The sequence below is a fragment of the Tachysurus vachellii genome, chromosome 25 (genome assembly GCF_030014155.1).
Source record: "Tachysurus vachellii isolate PV-2020 chromosome 25, HZAU_Pvac_v1, whole genome shotgun sequence".
Classification (NCBI taxonomy): domain Eukaryota; kingdom Metazoa; phylum Chordata; class Actinopteri; order Siluriformes; family Bagridae; genus Tachysurus; species Tachysurus vachellii.
In genome coordinates, this window is record NC_083484.1 from 8,635,268 (window position 1) to 8,661,382 (window position 26,115).

A 26,115-nucleotide genomic window follows, 5' to 3' on the forward strand; every position below is an offset into this window, starting at 1 on the left:
GTTTCCTCTTGGTAAGCTAAAGTTATTTATGTCATCATCTTTACATTACTAATTACTTCAATTGCATAAAAATAATGTTTGCTTTTTGACATCACATTAAATCTGCAAGCAATCAGGGCATACAAAAAATAAAATAAAAAAGACAGCAGAATTATCCCTTTTTCTTGAAACAAATCAAAAACATCTAACACTTTTTTGAAAATATGTTTTGGGTTCTTTAAATTAAAAAAATGAAACACTCTGATGCTAGATAGGCCAAACAGTAATCGATTGCAAGCCCAGGTGGAGAACACAGGCATGTGCAGTAGCACTGACAGCCTGTCAGAAAAACAAAGAAAGATCAGACATATAGCGCCAAAAAGTCAGCTCTTTTTCTTTTATATTACACCATCCAACAGTTTCTGCCCATTCAGTAAAGTAAAAAGAAGCAAGACGGCAAGAGGGAATGTGAAAACATGCAGTGAGTCCTTTCTGCCTGTTATTGACTGGCCTCTGACACTTGGGCACATTGGCTCTGCATGTCTGTGAGTGTTTAAACCCCCAGTTCCCCAATCATCAATCCCTAGGCAATGCAGGAAGAGCAGAAAAGTAAAAAGAAGCTATGATCAGAAAATTGAGACAGATGAGGAGGAAAAGACAAAGGTGTAAAAGTCAGACAATTGGAGCAAATAGCATACGCTTACTTCCCTGTCTTAATTGGCTAGTAAATTAATTAAGACAATTTATCTTTTTTACAATAGTAATTCCCTGACTTCTAACCTCTCCCCACTTACTGCCGCAGGTTATATTGGCCCTCATTCTCTGCCATCAGTATTTCACCCAGTTTGACACTATATTATGCGTTACTGTTTGCTGCTAAGCTTTGGAAGAAAAAACAGGTGTATCTGGGAGTATGAAGGTCAACAATGCAAACTGTTTATGAAGGACTACATAATATCAAGTAAGAATAACATAGATAAGCCTATAGGTTTTAAAAAATTCCATGAAACAATAGCCCTTTATTCATATACCAGTAAGATCTTCACAAAGCATTCAAGGCTTCTGATCAGTGCCAAAATAAATGTAAAATTTCACATTAGAATTTATTCCCCACTTGATAGAGTCCCACACCCAATTAGCTGTGAGACAGAAAGACTGTTCTCTTCATGTGGGCTTGTCCATAATCCTCACTCAGAGAAAGAGGGGTGATTAACCAGGTTTAAAATACCACAATTCAGACTGATCCCAAGAAAAAAGATTCTTATTTTAAGCACATTAGGCAAATCAATTTAACATAAATTATACGCTCCAGTGACAAAAGCAAGTTGAAAGTCAGTGGCAAATGAAACATCAAAGTCAAACAACAGAATAAACTTTTCTAATAAAAAAAAAATGTTTTCTTCAGGCCATCATTTTCTTCTGTATTCATTTTAACCAATACCTAAATGCATTTTAAAGATTTTATTCTTTCTGAAAAATCTGTGGCATCCTGCAAAAAAAGATATTTTGCTATTTTCTGTTCTATAGACATTTCTGAACTGAGATCTGTTTCTCTTTTGCATGTATCTGGTAGCACCCAGTGTTCTGGTTCTACTTCATCGCTACTTAATGACACGTCACTAGCCTTTACTTTTATAATCTAATTGACTACTGGAATAACAAATTTTAAAGATATTTATGTTTACAATTTGAAATTAGATATCACATTGATTATCAGCATCACCCACATCAGTCTCTGGATTATTGTGGGAGGCAAAATTCAATTGTGTTTGTGTTTGTCTTCATCTCCCAACTTTGACTGACTTCTGGACATGCTAATGTCATTAAGTGGAAAAAACACATTCATTCATTAACTTTTGTTCTTTTGGCTCAATTCTTTTACTATTAACTGCCTCTAAAATGTTATAAAATATTTGCACATCATGAAGATACTCCTATCTCTCCTATCTGACAACATTAAAAAACAAACACATTACTAGAAATAATATCACACAGATAACAAGCAAGGAATTTTATTTTTTTTTACCTTATTATTATATGAATTGTGTGTGTTGGGGCTGCTAATTTTTTTTATTTACAATTTCCTTTTTATTAGCAATGAAATGTGTTCTTTTAAGAATAAAAAAACACATACACAAAAACAATAAATTACATAACATCATTATTTTTGTAGAGCCAGCAAACACTCTGCCCTGTAAAGAGCATGCATTCTGTATGAGCTACAAGAAGCATCAACTCTATAAATAATAACATTTCTTTTGTCAATTTCTGCCAGTTTGGAGAGAATAGTTCATCTCCAATTCATACTAGACACAAGGAGGGAGAATTCACCTCGGGTGTGATGCCAGTCCTTCACAGACCAATAAATATCTCATATACAAATTACAAGAATATAAAAAAACTGTGTGTGTGTGTTTGAGAAATCAGAATTTACATATTACAATACACTGAAATGTTTAAGGCATGCTATATTTGTTTAAATTATTTAACTAAAAGAAAACCAAGTTATTCAAATAAACAATATTTTATGGGAATAAAGTTGAAATCTAGAGATGAGTGATTAAGTGTTGTTAGGGCTTAATTTCAAACTCTGCACATGAGTTACAAAATGGGGAGTAAACCTGGACGTCTCCATGTTCATCTTTTTTATCTGCGATCTAACTATCGAACTTTGGTGCGTGATTTATTTGGTGTACTTATAGATTAACTAAGCTAATATAAGGCAAGTGTTATATTTACATTATAACTCATTTAATGTAAATTAGTCCTGCTTTGTTTACTGATGATGCTGTGAACAGATATGATTTGATGGTTCTGTGATTTGATGGTTCACTTGCTGTACTTGCAGATGAGCAGACTCAAAAATTTATAAGTAGGAATGAGGGGGCATTTTTTCCCCATGAAGTCAGAAATTCTGACAATTCTTATGAATTGTTGAATGCTGTTTTAGACTAGCTCTTTTTTTCTCTCTCTAGCACTGCCTCTTTCCTTCTCTATTGTTTCCTCATTTTTATTCTCCCCTCTCTCCGTCTAGAGTGTTCTAGGACCTTTCCATTCAAGACACAACCTAAGAAACGGCTAGAAGTGATACTGAACAAACTACAATGTAATCATAATGCTTACATGGAGCTCCTTTAGCACTCACTGCTCAATAGATAAGAGTATATAAAGGCGTCATGACAATGAAAAACCTCTAGCGGACACAGGCTTCTTCTGCTTATTAGTACTGATGCTTAGCTGTTTGTTTAGCTTCGATTTGGATTAGGGAGGGGTGGGGGATGGGGTGTTAAATTTTTTTTTTTGTAAGCATTTTTGAACAATTTATATTATTCTCTTTAAGGGAATGCATGTTAGGCTTTAGTGATATTTAACAGTGAGAGCTGTGTTATTAAGCCTGATTGGAATACACATTTTAAAATTGTGTGTGTGTGTGTGTGTGTGTGTGTGTGTGTGTGTGTGTGTGTGTGTGTGTGTGTGTGTGTGTGCATGTGTGTATGTGTGTGTGTGTTCTATTGTGCAAAGACACCCTAGGGAGGTGATGAGTGAATGTAGGAATTCCTGATCTGATGAAAACACCCCCCCAGCCATTCTCTCTCGCACACACACACACACACACACACACACACACACAAACACTGGGCTTTGGTTGCCATAGTCTCCTTCTCATCTCTGAAATACAAATCCTTTGCAACAATCTGGTTTGCACCGATAAAAATAAGATAACATCCTTTTAATGCTAAAATGTAAAACAATAAGTAGTTTCACAATTACTGTGTACTATGTAAATTCAACAGAAGATAATTCTATAATTCATACAGCCAAAGATGAATTTTCATAATGCTAGTGCCATAAAATAATTCATGTTTAGCTGAAATTTAAAACAAAAATAACTCTGACCTTTTTTTTTCAGTTTTTTTTTTTTTTTTGCTCAGAGATTTTTTTCCAACACAATTATTAACTCCAGGTTTAAAAGAATCCAGGAAAGTTGTATATATATTCTCTCAACTACATACTATAGAAAATCCCTAATACATAATAATGTTATGATTTTGCAGACTGTTTGTTTACTGTCCAAGTGGTCCACCACTTTATATACCACTAACATTGCTGTAAATATGTCCATTAAAATGTTATAGAAACAAAGTACTGTTTCTCAATTCCTGATGATAATCACATGCAGTGTGGAAACACAATATCCAAACTAATAACCAAAATCCCAACCATCTCCAAAACACAGATATTGGCTTAGTTATCCAATCAAGAAAATTAAGCATCAAAGCCCTGTCAGTGCAGAATCAGGGGCAAATTACCAGTCCCAGAGGTTCAGGATGATTCATCACTCCAGTGCCTCTCGAGAAGTCATAAAGTTTACTTAAGACAGCCCACTTCCCCCACTGCAATGCTTTATTGGCTCTTATTAATTCCTGTACAGACCCTAGTGGATTTCCCATTTACAGCTTATTATTATAAGGAAGAAATGAGACTTGAAGTAATTGTGCTCTGCAGACTCCCTTCTCAAAACAAACCCAGAAGAGATCTGGAGGAGCAAATGATGTAATAAACGCAAAATCTAGAACAAAACTTGATTCATTTGTAAGCAGTTGTCAGGGACAAGGAGACGAAAGGGAAGGTCAAAGAGAGGTCAAAGTAAAGTAGTACTTGTTTTATTGATACACAGATAAAAAGGAAGGGAGGGATGACATTCATTTAGGGGTTTTGGCCAGTTGAAGTTATCAGGACTTAGATGACATCCTTGGATGGAAACAGGGCGCGCAGGTGTATAAAAAGGACAGAAAGAGAGGGGAACAGTTACACATCTACACTTTCTGTCTGACAGCCCTGAATCACTACTGACTTATACATTCAACCTACACCCCATATATTGCTCTGTTTTTTGTTTATGCTGTTCATTCTTTTGTATATCAGTTAGGTATACAACTTTTCTCCATGCAGAAAAGTGCTTCCCTCTAGAGAAAGTTCTTTTTTTTGAAATTTTGCTAAATACTAGGACTCTGAGGACAGAATGTTAAGTAGATTAAATTATATGGAAATTTATTTTTACTTGAAAATGTACTGATCCAATCTTCATCATGTTATATGGTGATTATGTGAGCTTGAGGTTTTAAATGTACAATAAGTTCAATATTCTTATGAGTTATATGTTTGAGCCATAATGACTGAAAATAGAATTGTAGATTTGTGACAGAAAGAAAGAAACAGACTGAGAAAAACTAAATAAGAGAGAGATGTGGATCAAACACACCAGAGAGGCAGGCACAGAGGAACTTGGAACATTCCAACATTCCAACCATCTCACTCACTTTCTATTCCCCTACACATGAGACACATATGATTCAACAGCTCACACTTATGATCTTAACAGCATTCTGTCAAGCCATGACACTTCTTCCTCTACCTTTCACTGACTTTATTGCACTTTGGGTTCAGTAAACTCCCAGTCTAATGCCGGACATAATGTTTCCCTTATGGACCCAAATAAATTCAGCTTTCTTCCATCACTAAAGTGGGCTTTGGACCAGTTCTCCTCTGTCCATATGCAAAAAGTGTCATAGTTTGGGGGATGTTTTCTTTAACAGGAGTTGGGCCTCTTAGTCAGCTACATCTCAGCTTGAATACAAAAGGTATTTTTGAACATGTGGTTCCTTCCCTGCAAGCATCTCCCAATCAACTCGCAATTTTCATGCAAGATAATGCCCCATCACACTGCAAAATGGGTAAAGCAGTTCAATGAAGATAAGAACACAGAAATAATGAAAATCCCAGAGTCATAATCTAAACCCGATTACAAATCTCTGGAAAATACTTGGAAACATAATTATTGCTAAGAAACCCACTACAGTCACTGAAGTTTTGATGAGGCTAGAAGAGTGGTACCAAGACGAGATGTGCTGAAGTCATTCAGAGCAATGTCCTCTACACTTCCTATTCATGTTTGATGAATCAAAACTCAAAACTTTTAGTTGTAATCTTTGTTTGTGCTATAATTCTTTAATTTTGTTGAAACATGCTAGTAATACTGTGATATACCAATACCAATATTCTCTCACATTTTGAGAAAACAAGAATTTTATTTGAGAATAATATTAATATTATTATAGGAATATTAATATTAATATTATTATAGGAATAATATTAGAGTTTTTACTCCTTGCAGACTTGGGAAGGAAGATTAAACTCTCAATAAATAACAGACAGACAGACAGACAGACAGACAGACAGACAGACAGACAGACAGACAGACAGACAGACAGACAGATAGATAGATAGATAGATAGATAGATAGATAGATAGATAGATAGATAGATAGATAGACAGGCAGACAGACAGACAAATATATACAAGCATATTGGTATCCCAAGACTTAGTATTTAACACTTGAGCCTTTCTCTTAACTATTATACCACTACAGAATAAAGATGTGTTAGCTACACACTGCTAATCACATTATGATTGAAAAAACACATTCACAAAGCTCATCCCACAAGGCATGTCAACAGAATCTTATTAAAAAAACAAACAAAAAAACATCTCATGGTTATTAACGCAGTAATCAAAAGAAACACACCCACTTTTATTGATTTGCCTCAACTTTTGAACGAGAGTGGACAGCACCCAGGTTTACGTATGTAAATACAGAAATTGTCTCCCTGAGGTAACATGTTTACAAGGCTTATTGAGCCTGTTTGCATTGATCCAAAGATAAATTACTTTGCAGCTGCTTTCACATTAACCATCTGTGTCATTAATCATCATCACTAATTGGTGCAATAAAGGTACCATTAGCATGTTTATTTCAACATACCCCTCACTATTATGGTGAACCACTACTAGCCCAAACACTCACCTGTGAACTCTACTCCTTCCACCTCATTTGACACAAATGTGAATTCAAATTCTGCATATTTACATATACATACATATTACAAAAACTTTCATATATCTGCAACAATGTTTTGACATATGCATAAGGCCTAAAATCACAGTGGACATTACACAAACTAGCAGAAATAAAATAATAATTAAAATGCATTTCTTGAAACATGCATCTCTCCCTGCTCCTTACTACACTTTACTTTAAATCAGAACATAAATTCACTCTCAGCAAATATGTTCACTTTCTCTTAAATATGTTGAAATCTTTTGATCAAAGAATTACTCCATAAACAATATGTTTCTAAAAAAAATATGTTTGTTAGAACAACATGACTATGGATTTACACAGCTGTATATTTCTTTAAAGCTGATCTGTGCTGTGTCAATTTTTTAAAGTGCTATACAAATAAAATTAAATTGAACGTCATGCACATAGAAACAGTTTGATTGTTTTATTCTTTGTAACATGAACCAGTGTTATATATAGTGCATAAAATGTAAGATTTGAGAGATTCTAACTTTACTGTTGTAAGCCACCAAAACACCCTCTGAGCAAAATCCCTTGCACATGTAACCAGAATTTTCAATTTCAAATTATGTGACTTATCAATGTTGTATTTTTGGACTCTGCTTTTTAATACCTGAACTAACCTTTAAAATTAAAAAAAAAAATCATAATGTAATGAATACCTTAACAACCCAGTCTATTATGCATCTGTAAATATCAAATTCTAGGAAGTAATCAATAATTGCAGTAAAACTAATAAGAAAGAAAGAATGTAACTCTGGCCTTGCCAATGAGTTCCAAAAATTCAAGCCAGCAAGCAATCTCTTCATAACATGCTAATTTTCAAAGAAGCCAGTCATGTGGTGTGGAGGGATTTGGAAGGATAAAGTGTAGAAGCCTAGGCTCCGTTCTTCTGTCTAATGGAAGGAGACAACTGCTTAGAGTGATCCACAAAAGCCAAACATTATAAATAATTCTGAAAGCTAAGGAGGCTTCTTTATATGAGAGACTACCTGCCTTGCTTGACATCTAAGGCTCTGCAAGCCACCAACAAGAATGTCTTTTCAGTGACAATGAACTCTGTAGACACACATGCAGACTTTGTAATTTTATTTCCCTTGAACTCTTTTTTTCCAACACAGTTTATAATGTATAATAGCATAGATGATACAAACTCAGTTTGTTGTTCTTAAACATGTATATCACACATGCATGTACTTAAACATGCACACGTGCACATAACCAATTTGCATTAATAAACATAACCCAGTCTCAGTTATATTGCAAAAGACATTTACAAACATACACGCATGCTCAAAATGTAGGGAGGCAATGTATGCCCAGAGACATGTCTTGTAAATCTCTTTCTGAAAGAAGCTTTGGGATGTATACAGAAACTTACACACTAGGCTCTGAGCGAGAACAAAAACACTTCACTCATCTCTTTCTCTCCCTCAGCTCTTGTCCTTCTTACCTCTACTTTTGGCCACTCTTTACACTTTTCCTTTGCTTTATTCTCACCATATCACCTTATTTCTTTTTCCTTTTTCATGCTCCACTACTTCCAACACAAACTCATTGAGAAGCTCACTTTCTTAGGGTGCTGAGCACTGGCTCCATTGACTAATCTCCTGACTATTCATAGCCAAAGCAAATGTAGACAAACTGCAGAATGATGTGGAAAAGTGTTCCATCTTTTCTGATAAATGGATCCTATATTTGCAATGGCTGTTGTGGAACCCCTTCCAATTCCTCAACTTCCTTAGTGCAACAAGGACTATTAACAAACCAAGGAGAAGCATTTACATGCATAACCCCCTTGAGTTTGTAAGTGTATAACGTATCTCTCTCTCTCTCTCTCTCTCTCGCTCTCTCATTCAAGGAACTAACTAGTCTGTAAAACTATTCTACTCTCTCTCACCCCCATAAGAAATGGCATTGTAAAGAAAAAGGGTGTCTGCCATTAGCTTAAGTCTTTTTTCAATGCTCCCTGTAGAGTATTGTTAAAACACAGTACCTCTTCTCTCTCTCCAGATTTTCCCTCCTCCCTCTCTAAATCCCATCCATGGTGAGGCTCTTAAAACAATTTGCATAAGAAAAAGTGATTACTCTTCAGATGCTCTGTTGACAAAAGAGGAGTCTTTGGGTTCATCTGAAAATTTGCTCACAGAGCTAATTCCCTGCCCTCCCAACTCTCATCCTCTTGTTTTGTTTTTACAAGGAGAGCTGATATTTGTCTTACAGAGGGGGTCAATAAAGGCTTTGATTTTGTGAAGTAGTTTGGGCCAGAACCAGTTGAAAACCACTGATACATAAAGAATTGATTAAATTCATGCACAAGCAGGAGAGAGAAGCGGTGATAGGAATTTGGCCCCATTTACACACGGCATTATCTGCATACTGGGTGTCAAGTGGATAGATAAGACACTAGTTTTGGTCATAAAAACCTGGCATTATGAATATATCTCCAGTGATAATTTGTGACTGGGTTTCATCATTTTTTTCTGCTGGAGAAAGGCTGTGAAAACTATGAAGAGTAGCTGTTTTCATCTTTGCTGTTATAGCATTGTTTGTATATCCATTATTCTAGCAGAAAAGAGCTTTAGTGTTCAGCAATAGGAGTCATAAATCAATGAAAATCTTTCAATTGTCAGCTCAAACTCATTTTTTCTCTGTTTCCTGTTCTCTGCTTTGATGATAGAGGAAATGGCTAGGCTAAATGGGAGGTCAACTTAGAGGTTCCTGCATCCAAAGACAACATTTGCCAAAAGGAAGAGTAGGACAACAGCACAGACAAGGACCTTTAATCTCTAATTCATTATGAAAACTACTTTGACACAAATATGCAATAAACATGCTCACACCAAAGAACACAATACAGAATGTATCCTTGAAAAGAAGGAATGTTGTTTTAGCGGTTTTCTAATTCTTTCACCTCCTATTCTAACTCTTACACCCAAATGCAATTTGTAGGATTTTTTTCACCCATTCTTCTCAGATTCATAACTTGGTTTATCCCAAGATCCTTGGTTTATAGAAGCAGGAGGATTTACCCCTTGACATATCATGTCTTCATTGTGCATCAGCAAAAAAATCCAGTTTTAAAAATTCACAAATGTTCAACTCAATTCTTATTCACTCACTATTGTGAAAAAACTCACACAATTATTCATAATAGAGAGTAAAGTTTCTGCACTTCAGAGCAAGTGTATGCATTAATTACTGCAATGATTGTAATGACAGAAACCATGTAATAAAGGAAATGGGAAAATGCTCAAACATAGACTCTCTAGATTTAACAAAACATAACAGGTGAACAAGAGTTCTGTAGAAAGGATAAGAACACATCAGAAACAAACAATATCTTTATAAAAATGGAGGAATGCAAAGAGAAATGTGAGAGAGGGAAAATATAAAGAAGAGAGAAAGGGAAAATGAGAGAAATGGAGAAAAAAGGGATTGTCCTGGAGGAGAGGCAAGATCAGAAGCATGCCCTGAAGCACTGATTCAGCCTGGGGATTAGTCAGAGAAAGAGAGGAGACCGTGAGGAACCACAGAGGGAGTGAAAATGAGACCATTCCTGCAATGAGCCACACGCCTTTGTTACCACCTCTGAGACACAAATATGGACAGTCACTTTTGGCATGTCTCTACCATAACACAACAGCCCAACTTTGTGTCAACACAATACACACCCAAATACTTAGAAAAAACTCCCTTCCTCTCTTTTTAAATGGCTCCTGCTTCTCACTTTTTTCCTTTTCCTATATAACTTTGTTTTTGACAATAAAAATATTAATGAAATACTGTATGGTGAAATTGGTGGAATTCTATATATTAAGATGTTTCAGTCATATTGAAAAAATTCAGTAAGTATGACACATTTCTGTATTAAATATGCAGCCTTTAAGTAATTCGGTAAAGTGTATAGTCAGCGATTCTGGTAAAATATCTCACACACAAATTTTCAGTGTTTATTATATGTCCCTGCTACAGATCCATAATAACAAATCAGTCCCATATGCCTTAGCACAAAAACTTATAAAGACAGCCTAGCCCTCAAATATCAAACAAAGAGAATCAAAGAGAAGTTCCATTAAACTCTCCCCACATATGTACTGCCTATCTAGAATCAATCCCAGAGACACTGGGAGAAAAGAAAATAATATAGGTTAGGATGGGCAAGAGGGAAATTTAAATTAGTATTGGAATAACAATGGATTGCTGTTAAACCAACTCATCTTCATAGATTCACACACACACACACACCTTACAATTATGGTACTGCTGTATACCGGTTTAGGGATAAGAGCAGCTTTATGAAAAGTGGGCTAAGAAAGTTGAGTTTGAGTTGCCACAATGTAGAGACATATTTGTTTTTAGGTTCAGTTTAATTAAGTTCAGATTATTTATATAGCACTTTTAACAATTCACCTTGTCTCAAAGCATCTTGGTCTTACTTATTAGTTAGTGAAAGACAACATTTGTCTGTAGAAATTGGAGGCAGAGAGAGAGAGAGAAAACCTAATCTGAGCAGATTTCAAACATTCACAGCAATAAATGTTATTTTACAGCAATAAACAATAAATTAGTATTGTCTAAATACAAGAAGATGTAAGAAAGAAAATGTCTTCAAGATATGTCTACATTTAGCATGTGATTTTGATTACAGTATAGGAGAAATATTAATATTAAACATCTTACATTTCTAATATTCAAAATTCTGTACTAATCTCTTATATTGAAGCATGTGTTAGATGATATTAAGATGGATCTAAAATGGATCATAAGTTTTTGCATGAACTAGTAGTGTCCATGCCACTTTGAATGCATTTTTTTTAAAGCTGGAAACAGCAAATACTAATAAACTTAAATTCATGTTGTCAACAATATAATTTAAAATAAAAATTCTTATATTAAAATAATGCTAAATTGAATCGTTTTCACGAGTGGTCTCAGACCTTTGGACCTAAAGTGTACATAAATATATGTTGAAACCTGGCAGTAAGATGTAAACTCTTAAAATCACATTTTTTTAGACTTTTGTATAAATTGTTTAAATTACTGACATTTTCCCATTTTTCTTTTTTTATAAATTAATTTGGCCTATTTAAAATTCCAACGCTTATAAAAAGTTATGTACATAGTAAAAGTCTTTTAAATGCAGAGCATGAAGAATTTTTTTCATAATAATGTAAGGACCATTTAAGGAACAATACAGTAAAGGCAGGTGAAATACGGCCGAAATTTAAAGGCTGACTATAAAATAGATGACATTTCTAATGTATATAACTCCCGGACAATTAAACTGTACTTTAAAATATGGGCTAAACCCTTTTAAGACTTTTCCCGTTTGTTTGCGATAACAGTGCTATATATAGTATATATCTTTACAAATTACACACTTAAAAAAGGTTCTGCTACTACAGATTATTTGAATTCTTACAAATTCCTACACATTCAAAGATTCAAAGATCACTGTTTTTCCCCCCGCAAAGTTTTCCCTTGTATTTATAGTAGCCAATTTAAAAACAACATATTCCTATTGACGTTTTGCATTTTATACATTTTACATATACTTATATCTATTTCTCTGATTTATTGCGTGGTCATTACCAGTTTGGCTCAAAGATGAGAAACGAACAGAGTAGCGCGCGCTCACACAGACCCGCACGGTGCAGCTGTGCGGAACAAAAACGAAAACTCCCAAAACATTCTTTATTAAATACACTAAATAGTGTACGTTGTCTACATTGCACGTTAATGTATTGGGCATAATGGGATTTGTTATTTGGGGAGTTTTTAAACGGTAAATGTTTAACCAAATAATGAGAATATATTACAAATAAATGCAAAAAATTAATGCAACAATATATACAACACAAATACGCAATGTCATCAGTATAAATATTTAAACTATCTGGCTTCCTCTTGTAAATGTATCCGAAATCGTTTACAGTATGCAAGTCAAACTAGCAAACAATGAATTGGCCAAAACCAGTCCCAAGATTTAGAACACTATTAAGTGGAAGTAAATTGAAAAAGAAAGAAAGAAAGAAAGAAAGAAAGAAAGAAAGAAAGAAAGAAAGAAAGAAAGAAAGAAAGAGGTTCATTAAATTAGATTCACATTTGTGTTGTGGGAAAGTGCGCGGTCAAGTAATGAATGTAGGAGCACGTGAAGTTTGCTCTGTAATCTGATGCCGCTGAAATGTACTCAGCCCCCGCAACATCGGTCCAGGGAAAAAAGAATCTGTAATGACTGCAGCATTACAGGCCAAAGAGAGCCCAAAAGAGACCAAGCTCTTAACACTGGCTTTGTAGATCACCTTCACGCTCAAATAGTTTTATAAAAAGCACATATTCTGCAAATGGTATTCTGTATATAAAAACAGAGAAAATTTGTGACGTAAGTTTATTGACTTTGAGAAATTAATGAAAGACGTTTTGCCATTACTGTGTGCCATAACGGTATAAACCTTGTGTTAAAGTATTTAACCTTATGCACACAGTTTACAGCGTTTTCCCCCGCATTTAACGTTACTTTGCGCTATAGTCGGCGTATGGCGACGCGTCGCAACTTGAAACGTGATATTTCGACGTTCCCTAATACTGGTCGTTTGTCCAAAAACTTTGAACTTTGATTCACGGACACCCCCCCCCCCACACACACACACACACACACACACACAAACACCACCACCATCCACCCACACAAACACACACACGCACAAACATACACACCATCATTCACACACACACACACACACACACACAAACTCAAACACATCACATCACATTTTCTCAAACTTACTTTTCCGACCGGACTTTCCCTTTAAAAATATTTCAACTTTTCCGAACTTTCCTCTTCACTTTTTTCTTGCTAGTTGGAAATGCGCTGCGCTCTAAGCTTTCCGCATGAACGCTAGAAGTTAGCAGACTTTTCTTTTCTTGGTCCTCTCCTTTTCTTGCCCGGGACACTTCCAATAGCGCAGTAACGTTCCTAACTTTCTCTACATGCCTGCCCGAAGATTACAATCCAAAGCGATCCACACACATAAACACACAAGCGAGAGAGAGAGAGAGAGAGAGAGAGAGAGAGAGAGAGAGAGAGAGAGAGAGAGAGAGAGAGAGATTCCTAAAGCTTTATGGCAACAAAGAGCATGGTTTCGAGCGCTGGGGATACTTTATGCGGACTGTGCAACTCCAGCTGCCCTTTCCTCACATGACTCCTCCCTCGGCGCGCGCGCACACACACAAGTTTCTTTTTTACCCCGCTCATTGCTCCTTTTCTCCTCTCCACCATCTATCCCAGTTCAACCCCTGCTCCTGCCACTGAATCTCGTCTTTTATGCACACCGTATATGAAGCGTGGTTTAATGTTGCTGTTGTAAATTTAATGTACACTATACAATTCTCTAAAACTCACATACAAAAAGGATGCATACTTTTATAAATTAGAATGGGTTCATGGTGCATGAAAAATCACGATAATCACGATCTGAACAAGACAAAGGAATATATACCATTATTAAATTTGTTTTTAAAAAGTATGGCGAATCTCTTTTTCATTCTCACGAGGCTTAAATGATTATACCAATATAATATTTTTTTTTCTTGCAAACTTGTAAAAACACGAATAAATTTTTATCGATATTTAAATTGTTATAAATTGTTAAATATTCTAACGCCTTCTAATTCTAATGACAAAATAATTTAAAAATGAAATAATTCTTTCAGTTTTATTTCTGCTCTTATCGCATTTATAAAAATAAAAAACAAGTAACACATTATCCAGTATCTATCAATTATTTTTAAATATTATATAATAATGTGTATAATTGTGAGAATCAGAAAATCCACTTTACAGTGCAAAGAATGGTGTGACTGCATGATTGTTGTTTTAAAGGGGAAAAGGTGAATAGTAGAGAATGAGAGATGCCTTTACATCATACTAAAGACTAAAGAAAGCACTTAAAAATTAAAAGATAATAGTTATAGGTAGTTATTATGTTCACACGCATTTGACTAGATATGGTGAGGACAAATTTTTATAAAAAATCAATCAAAATATAAACTGGGTGTCGAATGGAATTTAAAATAAAATGCATCATCCATACGTGGAGAATAATTCTCATAAGCAATACCATCTGTGCCCAGACACATTAAAGCTTGCAGGTGATTCATTGGCTTGTACATAAAAATATGTACTCTGTGTTTCTGTACCTGTGAAACAGAAACTCCTCTGTTACAAAGTTTGAACGTAACAGAACCTTGGCCCGTACAGAGACTTGTGTAAGTCGCCGTTTCTATAGGCATCTACTCAATGTAAATGCCGCTTTTCCCTTCGATTACCTCCTGTTTTTGGCCTCGTATTTTCAGACAAAACTGCCATACACGATCGGAAGGATGAAGATGCTGCTCGCACTGGGTTTGTTACCTTTGCTTGACCCCTTTGTCTTTAAATGAACAACCTATTACCCAAGATAAATTAAACGCACTACCGTAAGCTCGCGTCTACCTGTTATTATAAAGAAAGGACACTGGCTGACGGCATGTAATTTCTTCTTTCGCATAACTACTAATAGGAATAAATAATAAACATAATAAGCTATTTGCGTACTTTAGAGACACTTAGTCTACTCCGCGACGCTGAGAGAGAGTAAGATTCATTCTGTTTTTTTAAAGCAGTTGAGCTGTGTCTCACCTGTCTGGCTGTTTTCACTTTTATATTTAGGCTTAAAATACTTCATCGGGAAATTGTGCAGTAGTATCATAACTAGCGATATATTAGGTTTAAGGATCAGGGTGGTCAACGCTCGTAACGGAAAGCAGTTATCTACTTAATGTAAGAACGATCTTTAATTAAGTCGCGTTTCTTCGTAACTGATGTAACTAATCTCTTCCTTATATTATGATGATTTCTTATTCGAAGTTGGCGTGCAATTCTAACACGAAAAGGCAGAGGCCGCTAATTTCTTTCAAAGATCTTCACTTATCCGCTTGGCAGAAAGGATGTTATACATGCAATTATTAATATTAGCGTACAGAAGTTAAGATAGGGGCAATTTTCTGAAGGTTCCATCACCAGTGGTTTAGAGAAGCTGTGAAGTCATCATTTGCCTAAAATGTTGCTCTTTTCTCACATATTGATTTATTTGAGCGATTACATATACAGCTGCCACTGGTGAATTCAGTATACAGTGGTCTGGTCTTAATCAGCAAACAGGTCTGTGTCTATGACCCAATAGTTCCTCAGGAGCTGTCGGTTGCACTATTATAAACTGTTGTAGAAAGCACATTATTTACATTTACATTATTTACTTTCCACTGTCGCCCAAATGAGTATGGGTTCCCTTCTGAGCCTGGTTCCTCTCAAGGTTTCTTCCTCATATCATCTCAGGGAGATTTCCTTGCCGCGGTCACCTTCAGTTTGCTTATTAGGGATAGGGATAGGTATATAGTATTTTAAATTTTAAGTTAATATTTTTAAATTAATTTTAAACTTTAATTGTATATATTCATTTAAATATTTTTATCCTTATTATATTTTCTTCTTCTTCTTCTTCTTCTTCTTCTTCTTCTTCTTATTATTATTATTATTATTATTATTATTATTATTATTATTATTTCTTTTTTTCACTCTCTCTTCTGTTTCCATACTTCTCTAAAGCTGCTTAGAGACAATGGGAATTGTTAAAAACGTTAAATAAATTGAATTTTAAGTTTTAATTTGAATATACCCTATCCTTATATACACCTAAAAAATGCCATCTATAGCTGCCATCTAAATTTCCAAAAATATGTGTTCAGGTGCAACGTTTTTACATACTTACAAATTAGCCTACATTAGCCTAAATATGCACAAATATGTAATAAATTATCATCACATCAACAAGTCATGGTGCCTTGAAAAAAAACATCAGAGGGAAGAAACCGTATAGAATATTTCCAGGCCAGCAAAGTTGGGAGCTGAACTAAGATTAAGAGAAACTGTCTTTTGTTTCTCTCTTTTGTTTCATATTTTGCTCATTAGGCAGACTGTCATACAGGGACAATTTTACAAACAAAATAATGCAAGAAATATTAAAATATTTAAACAAAAGTAAAGTAAAAAAGGCAAACTAAAGGAGCAAAGGGTATTCTATCAAAAAAAGCCTTTAATACATTAAAATTATCTTGTACATTTTTACCACAATTTTCCCAGGTCACAGCACTGGACAAAATGAAGTAAAGGAAGCATGGTTAGTAAAAACAAAACAACACAAAAAACCCAACCCATAGCAGCAGCATATGTATAGTTACAAATGCAGGAAATGGATTGCATCCATTATACACAACACATAACATTTGTTTTGTTAAACAAAAACTGAATTTTTAGCTGTTTTTTATTTGTTTTAATGTATGTATTTGATTATATTATAATTGTATACATGGGTAATAGTGCTGTTGCTAGCAAAAGGGTTGATAAAGAAATGTGAAGAGTTGGTCTTTTAGACTGTCTCAGTGGAGGCAAAGAGAGCACAGAAGAGTGAGGAGGAGTAAGGTGAATTGAAGAGTGGTGGGTCCCAAAAGTATTCTATCAAAGAGTAAGAGGATACCAAGGACTGAGCTTTTGCCTAGAGGCAAGTAACCATTGGTCTCCCAAGAACATATTCCTAAGTCAGCCTTGGAAAGGCAAAGCAGACATCAAAAGCAGCCATGGTACTAAAGTGGTTATGGAGAAGACAAAAAAGGGATACAGGTCTTTCTTGGGCCTCCTTGGAGCCCCAGATATCACCCCAATTAAAGTACTCCTGTCCCACACAAGAGCCGACTCAGTGACTGACTGCACATCTTTCTGTTGCACCTTTCTGATTATTATCTATTTCTTCCTCCTCCTCCACAAACCATAATTCATATATGGAATGTTTTTTAAATATACTTTATGGAAATACTGACCAGCTGAAAGAAACATGATAATTATTAAGAAAATAGAATTGAATTAGAAGTAGTAACAGTACAATTTTAACAGAGATCAAAGCTGAATTGACATTTGGTATGAAGGTTAAAAAATTTGGTTTAAGATTAAACATTTGCATTAGTAAGAAATACATTGAACAAAGTTACATTACTACAAATTCAAGAGTATTTGTGTAATCAAGGAAATATTAGAAATTAGTAGTTAAAAAGGTTAAAAAAGAAATGACAAGTTAAAAATCAGCAATGGAGTGTGATTATAAAGATCTAAACGATCCTTTTGTTTTATATAAAAACAATTTAGCAGTTCTTTTTAAATTATCAGGGAAAAACATAAAATACTTTTCAACCATTGCTTGTGTTGTTTGAATATGTTTTAAAACATGGCTTTTTTGGTTGATGTGTTGTCTTCACCTCAGTCTTATCTTAGGATAGTCTGTAATTGGCTCTGGCCCATACTTTCACCAATCATATTGTATAATTTTCACATTATTTTGTGACTCCCATTATCTCAAGGATTTCCAAACAGCTCTTAGATGTTATAACTGACAATGCCACCAAGGAACCAAGATCACAGAGCTGCTTCAATCACTGTGGGACTCCTCAGTTACTCCTATGTCATAGTAACGTGCATAAATAATGACAGGGCTGGCAGCATGTAAAAAACACCCAGAGGTATGGTGTCCTGTGAGGTTTGAGAAGGAGGGAAAAACAACCTGCATCCCATGCTCTCTATGACAGGGTGAGTTTATCTCTGGTCCTACCTCACTGCATGGTTTCAGAAGGATGAGCTGTTATATTTTGATGTGCATCACTTCTGTCTGTTTGTCTGACCTCAGATCTGCTTCTGATATTATTTGAGTGAGCTTCAGAGGAGAGACTCTGGACTCTCATTTGAAGCTCACTCAAATAATATAATTTGAAGCTCACTCAAATAATAATAATCACACCAAGGTCTTTTACTGCTGCACGTTCAGAGTTACTCTGTAATCAGCTTATTTTTGACTGCCTGTGGTCCTAGTAAAAGCACATCTGTCTTGTAAAAGTTAAGCAGAAGAAAGTTAGTAAGCATCCACTGTCTTTTTAAGCTGGTGTCTCTTATCGTCCTTAGCTGAAACATATAGCTGTGTATCATCAGTATAAAAGTTGAAGCTTGTTGTTCGCAAATAATTGCACAAATAGGTTACATATATAAGGAGAAAAGCAATGGGCATAAAACACAACCTCGTGGGACACCAAACATAACCTTAGTATGTTTAGAGTGGTCACCATTTAGATCTACGAACTGACAATGATCAGTCAATTAATACCTGAGCCAGGAGAGGTCTCTATCTTTAGCACCAACATGTTCTACCTAATCAAGTAAAAACAAAATCATTTTCAGTTATTTTTCTTCCCTGCTGACCAATCAGTGGGGGTTATGTTTTCTCAGCCACGAGTGTCCCCAATGCCAAGGGGGAAGAAAGGGGGAAGAACTTATGTTCAGCTGGACATGCTACAGGTGGACAGAGAGGACCAGGAGTAACATTATGATTGGTTATATGAGCCAAGAATCTTCCATGCATGTCATTACCAGTGATGAGAGAATCCAGCTATTCAACAGGTACACTGGACTGAAAAGCCAGCTCTCAGCACCCAAGTCAACTATCTCAAGCAGGGGTATGAGCAGGTTGCCAGGAAATTACTCAATTTGCACTAATAAAAGAGCATCCATATTTAGATTTTGTTCATACTTTGCAGGGGGGTGAGCAGGGCCAACCTGGATGATTGCCTTGGAAGGGATGGCCAATGGCTGGCAAGAGAGTGGGGCCAGCTGGATGTGTTTATTTGCCACTCCCACATGTGGCTATTCAGATTGATGGTAAGATAAATTAGTACCTTGAGGGAGTACAGTCAGACTTGATAGCCAAAATACAGTCCAGCAAATAGCTTGATCTGACAGCATGGTGCAGTTTCATCATGGAGCTTTTGGTCATCCTGACCAATAACAGCACCATGGCTTGACAGAGCTAAGTGCAGAGGATCTGATTCTGCTGGATCCATGTTGAACAGATTGTTCTGTAAAAAAAACAATGAGGGCTTAGGTTCCAAAAGCAGAACATACATTTGATAGTTAAACAGGGGAAGGAGCATGGCTCAATGCATCTGTTGAGGCCAGGACATGAATGCAGGTTGGCAACATAAACTCAGGATGGCAGCATCAGCCACAGGAAAGGTGAGAATAGCTGGGCAAAGAAAATGTATACAGGCATTTGGTATATGTGGAAATGGAACACAAGACAAACATGGTTACACATAGAACAAATATAAAGAAACAGTGGAAGGTGGCATTAACATTGATATTATCCTGTTATCTAGAAACAACTATCTATTAGTGGCTGGAGAACTGGACTTTATATACATCATTGTCCATTATGACTGCCATCTGATGAGCAGATGGGGAGCAGTTGCATTCACCTGATTAGACAGTAAGAGGCACAATGTTGAGAGACACATGGAGACACACACAGGTGCACACACAAATGAGCACACATAGCACAAAGGGCACAAACTCAAGGAAAGGGGAAAAATAAGGAAAACAAATAATAATGAAGCCATTCCCAGGCCATGACAGTGTGCTGTTGTGTATGATGGAAGTTAGAGATGGAATTACCTTGCTGATTAGGAATATTTCCATGGCAGCATGTGGTATTTACTTTCCTGGGCTTCAAAACCACTGTAGAATCCAAAGAATTTGTGTGTGTGCATGCGCATATGTGTGTCAGAGAGGTTTGTGAAGGAGAATTCAGGGAAAATCTTCTAATTTCTCAAATAAAACACACACATACTGCTGCTAGTTGGGAACAATCAATCATTACCAGCAGGTAGAACCCTTCTCCTGTCTTCATATAGTCACTCCTCAACTCTGCCCCTTGTGCTACACTGTTACCCTTTAAATGTTATTGCATCCTCAACTCTGCCCCTTGTGCTACACTGTTACCCTTTAAATGTTATTGCATCAGAAAAAGCACTGCAACTGTGATAAACTGATTTATACTCAGCGCTATTATCAGGGCCACAATTATAATAAGTAAATCAATATCTTCTAACTAATCAGAATCAGGAATTCAACAGTGTTGTGATATAGGGTTTTTATGAGTTCACTTGCATTAATAATGCCACTGAAAAAATGTTTTGATTGTAAGAATTGTTTGTGAGCTCATGTTGAAATTACACTTAGTTATCCAAATATTGACAAATGTTACATTTTAGCAGAAATACATATATAGTTCATAAGTGAGCTTGTAAACACACTTGTGAGCAAAGACAATTTAGTAATGCAGTCAAAGCTAAAGCTTCTTGATTTTTCTTCTGCAGATTGAGTGGGGATTATGTGTTGGCAAACAGACTGTGGTTATGCCTTTTTAAGTTTTTAGACTACAAACAGGCCCCAAAGAGATTATTACTGTTAATCCACTGAGCACTCAAGCTGAAGCACAGAAGACCTAATATTGGAAAAAAATGTATGAAATAGATCTGAGTACACTATATCCTTGAAGCAATTAATGTGAGAGAAAGAGAAAGAAACACTCTTCTTCCTCTTTTGCATGTATATTTTTGATGTCCTTGAGTGTGCCATTATTGTCTGTTTGTCAGTAATACCGTTTGTCTGTAATACTAATACTAAATGGCAAACTACACCAACTTCAGCTAATTAAGCAATTTTCTGTATAGATCTCCGGGGGTTTCCATGTTACATGAGGAACAGCTATTTAATGAAAATCCAGTCCTTTTTCTATTGCCAGGGATTACAAAGGGGTAGTGATGAGAAGGGCTTCTGAAACTGGTGTGGCATGCATACATTTATCTAATTGGCATCCAAAAATCATGCTAAATCCTCTAAAGCAGGATTATTTGCCTGTCACTGTGTTTGCCCTTGGCCCAAAATCTCTTCTCTTCTATTAATATCTGTGTTCTTATCATTCTTTTTCTTTCACTCAGTTATTTTCAGTATTCCATTTTTAAATTATCTTTAGCCTTCCAGACTCACTTCTCTCTCGATTTTATAGGTCTATGCAAAAGCATTATAAATTGCATATTGTTTATCTGGTGAATGAAATTCAATTTTAAAAATTTAATTTTTTTTCTCCCTACACTGACTACCATTGATGCTCTGTGTCCACAGATTAAAAAAAATCTTATTGCAAATGAATTTTGCAAATATCATAATTCATATTTTGCTAAGATGTTTTTCATTTTTCAAGATGTTCATCTTGCTGACACCAAGCAAAGCAAGTATATAGATTTGCTTTTAAAAGTGAAGAAAAGTATCAGGGTAAAATAGAAAAGGAGTATGGAACAGTACAGAGAGAGAGGCAAAGGTTGGTCATGAGCAAATAGTTTATTCAGACTAAGCAAAGATTCAGTTAAACACTAAGGTAGGATTCTAAAAATGGAATATCTAGGAAAAAGAAACTATTTCTTTGCATAGTAACAGGTAAAGCACACAGTGCATGCTAAGGTGTGCTTTTATACCATGCCAAACACAGCATAATTGAAAGCAAGTGGAAATTACAATTAAAACAATGGTGGCTGTGAGCATGGGAAAACAGGCATTCCATGCAATACCTGGTTAAATAATAATTCTGCTATGGTGAAAGCTGAAGGGAAGCTAGGAAAAGGGACCAAATTAAGGGAACTGGAAAAGCAATCAGTACTAAAATTACAATGTTGCCTGGAGCTATGAGGTGTCATGCTATTTGTCTGTGTTACGTGCCAAGGCACGTATTTTTGCAGCTGTATTTTAATTGTTTGTGTTACAGCGGATTGGCTGCGCGGATTGGCTGCAGTTTACCCAATACCGGTCGGTGCAGGGCGGAGACGCAGCGTACGGACTCCGCCCCCGGAAGAAGTCCGCGACTATAAAAACGTGAACGTCATGTCAACTCATTGTTGGGTTGTTGGTTGGCGAGTTGTATGCTAGTTGTATGCTGTTGCGATTTATGTTTTTGTGTATAATACTGTTCTACGTACGGGGCTGGAAGAGGTAAGAAGGAGCGCGCTCATACATTGTACACCACGTAGTATACTTCCGTGTCTAGAGACCTCAGGTAAGGGGCGGTGCCTCCCCGTGTATTCTAGTTAGTGAGGGAAGTACTGTATAGCGTAGTTAGGATTTTGGTTTCACTTTTGTTTGTAGATGAGCGTGACTAAAATAAAACAGTGTTAGGTAAGCGGGTTTTGACTTTCTGTTTGTTTCTTTTCTTTGGCGCCGCTGATTTTCCAGTCCCGGCTGTTGCAGCAGTACAAACGATTTGTATATAATTGTGTATATATTGTAAATACAATTACCACTTTGTACAGTAAAGACAAACTCACCACAAGCACTGTGTCCGCATACGTCATTACTGTGGTCGGCAATTCATAGAAATGATCACTCCATTCACCATTCACATCCACATTGGTCATCACTAGTTGCTGACTCTGAGAACTCCTTAGACATAACTCAGGGTCGTAACAGTCTGTCTAGTATGGCTTGGGGAACCTTGGCTGAGGTGCAGGTGGAGCATCAGGTGACTATGTTCTGAATTCCTTGGTGCACACAAAGCCACCAGTATTTGAGCTTTAACAGACCAAGGGTTCTTTGAACACCTGGGTGGCAGGAAGCAACTGAGGTATGGGCCCAAGTTATCAATTTAACCCTGAGAATAAGGGAATAAAGTGCCAGTTTGAAGGCACTAAATACTAAGGAGTGCATGTTAAGGCCTGATCTAACTGCCACTGGATAGTGCCGATGATGCATGCAGGGGACAAAATGGGCTTTTCTGTCTGGGCTTGCAATTTGGGAGCATGTATCCAGGAAAGCTTGCTTTGACTTATACAATTCACAGCTATCACTTTTCCACTTTGGTTATGATGACCCCAAAAATACGATGGTGCTCTGTTGGAATATACAATTGACTTATGCTTGAAATACAGCCGTTTCTCACACAGGCAAGACAGGACCTGATGTACAGACTGGGACCTCAGTAGATCTCAGAAGTAGGAAAGTAGACCAGGATATCATCCATATATGCCACAACAGACCTTTCCAGCATCCCATCTCTCAGCACATCATTGAGAAGACACTGGAACAGAGAAGGGGAAATAGAAAGCCCACATGCCATTATCTAGAACTCATAGTGGCCTGATGGTGGCACTGAAAGTCATCTTCTCAAGTCAAGTCAAGTAGCTTTCATTGTCATTTCAACCATATATAGCTGTTGCAGTACACAGTGAAATGAGACAATGTTTCTCCAGGACCATGGTGTTAGATAAAAGCAAAGACAGAGATAAGGACTTAGTAAGTAAGTCTTAGCCACATAACGTGCAACTGTGCAACCTGGTGCAAACAGTGCAGGACAAGACAAACAAGACAGACAAAACAGTGCAGGACAAAAGACAGTGCAGACAAAAAATGACAAGACAATACAAAATACAAAAAGACAAGACAATACACAAAAGACAATAAACAGAAACAGCGACAAACAGTGTAAATACTGTATGTTCAAACAATATTGTGTGTACAGAAATAGTAGAATGAACACAGTGTTATAGTAGCAGGTCCCTGAGATAATGTAAAGGATTTTGCAAAACAGCAATTTATTCTATTCATCCCCTTGAGGATGAGCACCAGGCTATAAGCACACCACAGATCGGGGTAATAGTACTTCACTGTAAACTAATTTTGGTTCTCATAGTCATGGTTCTAGGCCTCTCCATTTCTTTGCCACAAAGAAGAACCTGCTTTACTAAGGCAGAGCACAGGGAAATGTGCTAGAATATAGGCTGGCCACTGAGGTGGATGTGAGCATTAGCTTGGGCCACTGAATACAGTGCTGAAAAAAGAAGGTGGACCAGCATGTGAGCCAGGATAGCTGGAAATTGTGGTGCACCTGCCACAGTAGGCCCAGGATGATAGGTACTTGGCCAAGAAGGTTACTGGTAGATCACATTCCTGGTGTAGAAATGCAGAAGAGGAGGCTCGGTCTGCCTGTTGATGGTACTGCCTGCGATCAAAAATCAAAGATACATTTCAGTAACAGATGAAATTGACACAGGGCAAGTGCCAGGGCATCCTCTATTTTAGCACTGGATTAGGTGTGCTAGATTCAGCCGCACAGGTAGATACAGATTTTTAGAACCAGAAAAAATGCCAACAATACTCCTGCCTTAAGTGTTAAATTCTGGTCCGCAAAATGTTTGTTTAGCCATGGCTTTTGTTAATCATTTATTTCTTAGGTAAAGGCACAGAAAGGCACAGATATGCATTGGAATGCATGACAGCACATACACCTGCTAATGAGTCTGAACTTGTACCTGATTAATTGAAAGCTGGGAGACCAATATATTTTTACCATGCACTGAAAAGCACAGACTGAATAAATATAATCGCTGTTTTAAGGCAGCTGCTCAGGATGCTCAGCCTTCATTGCTCTCTTTGGAATTGTAAAAGGAAAAGGAATTTAGTGTGGAATCTCCACATATGGTTCATAAATGTTTAATTTAATTTATTTGTGTAACTCTTTTAATAATTGTGTCAAAGCAGCTTTAGAGAAGCATAGAAACAGAATAAAAGTTCTTGTTTAAAATTAAGTAACTATTTATCTCTAACATCTGTCCCTAATGAGCAAGTCTGGGGTTACAATGGCAAGCACATCTTTCTGAGCTGATATGAGGAAGAAACCTTGAGAGGAAACAGGCTCTGAAGGGAATTTAAATAATGACCTTTCTCCAACAGTTTGTAGTCAAGTGGAGATGTGCAACCAAGAGCTCCGGAGGACCCAATAGGTCAGGGTAATTTCTGAGTTTGTTATAGACTAAACACTAATTCCTTCATGCCGAAGCCTTCAAACATTCACTAATGAAGACCCGAGCAAAGGTTGACCAACACAATCGCAGTTCAAAGACTGCATGATGATCTCTAAGTTGTTCTATCTACAGCAATCCCATGAGTTACAGGCTGTCTATGCTCCAACCAGGGGTAGATCAACAGGGTGAATCAGGTAGGCCCGGAAATAAAAAGCAGTCACAATGGGAACTCAGAACAATAGAGAGAGAGAGAGAGAGAGAGAGAGAGAGAGAGAGAGATATTAGGTATGTTTGTAAATCATTTGACAGTTAAAGACAAAGTACATTATCTGCAAAATGCAGGCAAAGATTTTAGCAAGACTAGCTATGACAACATAACTAAAAGTGAGAGCCAGAAATGACAGAGACATGAGGGCATCCTAAGACATAAAACCTAAAAACACTTCACA

The 26,115-nt window shown here is 36.5% G+C and overlaps 1 protein-coding gene across 2 annotated transcripts in view; it reads right to left on the reverse strand.

Annotated features, from left to right (window-relative positions):
* Nucleotides 1-14,049, reverse strand: part of gli3 (GLI family zinc finger 3) — a 131,283-nt gene extending 117,234 nt beyond the window's left edge. The window contains exon 1 of one of the 2 annotated variants that reach the window (XM_060861474.1): nt 13,692-14,049. The gene's annotated coding sequence lies outside the window, so the exon portion shown is untranslated. The remainder of the gene's footprint in view (nt 1-13,691) is intronic. The other variant, XM_060861473.1, reaches the window with a different exon arrangement.
* Nucleotides 14,050-26,115: the final 12,066 nt, after the last annotated feature.